The sequence below is a fragment of the Schistocerca americana genome, chromosome 5, assembly GCF_021461395.2.
Source record: "Schistocerca americana isolate TAMUIC-IGC-003095 chromosome 5, iqSchAmer2.1, whole genome shotgun sequence".
NCBI classification, from domain to species: Eukaryota; Metazoa; Arthropoda; class Insecta; order Orthoptera; family Acrididae; genus Schistocerca; species Schistocerca americana.
The window spans coordinates 160,271,969-160,275,648 of NC_060123.1; the positions used below are offsets into that span (position 1 = coordinate 160,271,969).

The 3,680-nt window shown below is 40.2% G+C and overlaps 1 pseudogene; it reads right to left on the reverse strand.

The window, feature by feature from the left end:
• Positions 1-646: 646 nt before the first annotated feature.
• On the reverse strand, positions 647-764 carry LOC124616945 (annotated as a pseudogene).
• Between the last annotated feature and the right edge of the window lie 2,916 nt (positions 765-3,680).

Below are 3,680 nucleotides of genomic sequence, written 5' to 3' on the forward strand. Positions count from 1 at the left end.
TGGGTTCGATCAACACGCTTGTATTATAGAGATGCTTCGTGAACGTAGATGGGAATCCCTGGAGGAAATGCGACTTTGTTTTCGCGAAAGGCTACTGAGAAAAGTTAGAGAATCAGCATTTGCGGCTGACAGCAGTGTGATTCTGCTGCCGCCAAGGTACATTTCGCGGAAGGACTACGAAGGCGCCGGCCGGTGTGGCCGTGCGGTTCTAAGCGCGTCAGTTTGGAACCGCGTGACCGCTACGGTCGCAGGTTCGAATCCTGCCTCGGGCATGGATGTGTGTGATGTCCTTAGGTTAGTTAAGTTTAAGTAGTTCTAAGTTCTAGGGGACTGATGACCTCAGCAGTTAAGTCCCATAGTGCTCAGAGCCATTTGAACCATTTGAACTACGAAGGCAAGATGAGATAAATTAGGGCTTTTAAACTAAAACTAAACTAAATTCCTCCCGAACAGGCCATGAAGGCCCAACGGTACTGACCGGCCGCCATGTCATCCTCACTCATAGGCGTCACTGGATGCGGATATGGAGGGGCATGTGGTCAGCGCACCGCTCTCCCGGCCGTATGTCAGTTTCCGAGACCGGAGCCACTACTTCTCGATCAAGTAGCTCCTCAGTTTGCCTCACAAGGGCTGAGTGCACCCCGCTGGCCAATAGCGCTCGGAAGACCGGATGGTCACCCATCCCAGTGCTAGCCCAGCCCGACAGCGCTTAACTTCGGTGATCTGACGGGAACCGGTGTTACAACTGCGGCAAGGCCGTTGGCACAAATTAGGGATCTTACGGAGACATATAGACAACCGTTTTTCCCTCGCTACATCTGCAAGCAGAACTGGAAAGGAAATGACTAGTAAAAGCACAAGGTACCTTCCGCCATGTTCCGTGTAATGGCTTGCGTGGTGTGTATGTAGGTGTAGATGTACCGCACACGTTATTTAATTACGCGGCACATGCAAACATCACAGCACAACGAAGGTAGTATCCACACAATATTATAAATTTTTCAAAATATCCTTATAATATGATAGGTGAACACTGATAAATTTCTTTTATAAATACAGTTACAATTGTCGCTAGAAACGTTAACTGACTTCAAGTACTTAATGCTAGTAAGACTGAGTGGTAGTATTAATGGTAGTTTAAATTATTCAATTCACATAATAAATAATATTGGCAGTGTGACAAGCAACACTCACTGCTAAAATATGCCTGTTAGTCACAATTACAGTCACAAATAGGAAGTAAGTTCATGAGTTGGTGGAATTATTAAAACAGATTTTATAATAGGTTGCACAGTACAGAATATGCATTGGAAATCTACAACGTATAAGGATTACATCATAGTTACTAGAATGAACAGTAGGTCTGAAATGTTCATACAACTTACAGGACTGCAGCCTGGTAACGTTTTTGAGGATGTTACTCAGATACATTCCGGTAAGTCATCAGAACATATTCTCTCTAGCGTGATGAGGCTGCCCAGATGTAAGAAAAGATAATACTTACTTTAATGAGTTGATCTTCCTAATATTAATTTGTTTACTGTTTACATTTTGTTAGACTTAATGCAGAGACATAAAATAAAATACAAAGAGCAACAATAGGATATTTTATGTTGTGTTACCATTTTGTGCAACTTCCCTCTTTCAAATCAACAATACACTACAGAACATAAATAAGCAACATTATAATTACATGTGAACTGACACAAATTTTAATTTGTGTTTTCATATTGCTACTAAAATTCAATAAATGATTTTAATAGTTTCTGTAATTTTTCCAAGAATTTTACGTGTCCATGTGAAATTTCTTTATTCAGCTCTTCCTTTGAAGCATTTCTTATAGAATGACATAGCAGAAACACATTCCAATAAGTTGATAATTATTTTATTTATTAATACGCAATTTACCAATTTATTCCTTCTATTAGTGAATATTTTCTTAGTATAGAAAACCCTTCCAAAAAGCCCGATCGAGTGTGAGGATTCTACAAATTTGTTCATGAACACAGACAAATGAAGAAACTCATAACTTGTATTCACACTGATTACCTAAACTGAAAATTTATTAGGATTTTACCACTTTAAGTATTTATCGTATTTGTATGTCAAAGTCTGTGATATTATTTATCAAAATTGATCTAACTCTTTATAAAATGCGGAAAACGTTTACAGTTGAGTTATTGTATTTATTTGTTATGTGTGCGGATTTAAAAACTGTGAAAAATTTAATTCCACATTTTGTTGTTGTTGCAAATTCTGGTTTTTTTGAGATCATCCATCTACCAAGAAACATTATTATCTATTTCTGAATATTGTGTAATTGGTCTTATTGTTACTCGGTTCACTAGTAAATGTGGCCACTATTATTCTTTCAGTAGAGGCTAATATCAAGAATTACGGTTCAAAATTCTTGTACTTTATTTCTGATCGACTACAAAGATTGTTTGTAGCATACACTCAAAGAAAAAAAGAAACGACGCACCATGAAGAAATTATCCGCGTAGGACAGAAATCGGTAGACGTGATGAACATGTACTGACAAACAAATTATTGCAGTGTCAGAAAAATTGGATGATTTGTTGAAGAGAAAGAGCTTCACAAATGGAGCAAGTCAATATCGTGTTGGTCCACTTCTGGTCCTTAGGTAAGCAGTTATTCGACTTCGCATTGATTGACGGGGTTGTTGGACGTCCTTCTGTAGAATGTTGTGTCAAATCCTGTCCAGTTGGCACGTTAGATCGAAATCCCCTGCTGGATGGAGTGCTCTACCCATAATGCTCAAAACATTCTCAATAGGGGAGAGATTTGGCGACCTTGCTGGACAAGGTAGGGTTTGGTAAGCACGAAAACAAGTAGAAAATCTCCGTGCCGGTGGACATTATCTAGCTGTAAGCCCATGAAGGTTAACCTAACGGGGCGGAGAATATCTTCGACGTACCGCTGTGCTGTGAGGTCGCCGCGGATGTCAACCAGAGGATTCTGCTGTGAATAGAAATGGCTCCTCAGAACATCACTCCAATGTGTAGGGCGCATGGTGCGCGCCTGCAACGTTGTTTTCCTACCGCTGTCCGGGGCATCTCCAGACACGTTTCGCTGGTCATTGGGGCTCATTTCAAGCGGTACTCATCACTGAAGGCAATTGTACTCCAGTCAGTGAGATTCCAGACCGAAGATAGAATTTGACACGTTATCCCTGAAGACGACATCCATCAACTATTACTTAATGCTAAGCCAAGTAACTACTTGCATAGGGCCAGAAGTGGACCTACACGTTTTTGACGTGCTCAATTTTTTAATCATTTATTTGTCTGCACACGTAGAGCACATCTAGCGATCTACTGATTTCCGTCCCATTCTAATAATTTGTCTTAGAGTGGATTTATGTACTTCAGAAATTCTTTTACTCTACGAAAACTATTTGGGATATTTATTTGAAATATACTTTTATTGAGGTAGTGAGAGGAGTTATGCAGTTATTCCAGCAATGTTTGACAGCCTGATTTTATATTTTGTTCAAAAATGGTTCAAATGGTTCTGAGCACTATGGGACTTAACATCTAAGGTCATCAGTCCCCCAGAACTTAGAACTACTTAAACCTAACTAACCTAAGGACATCACACACATCCATGTCCGAGGCAGGATTCGAACCTGCGACCGTAGCAGTCGCGCGGTTCCGGAC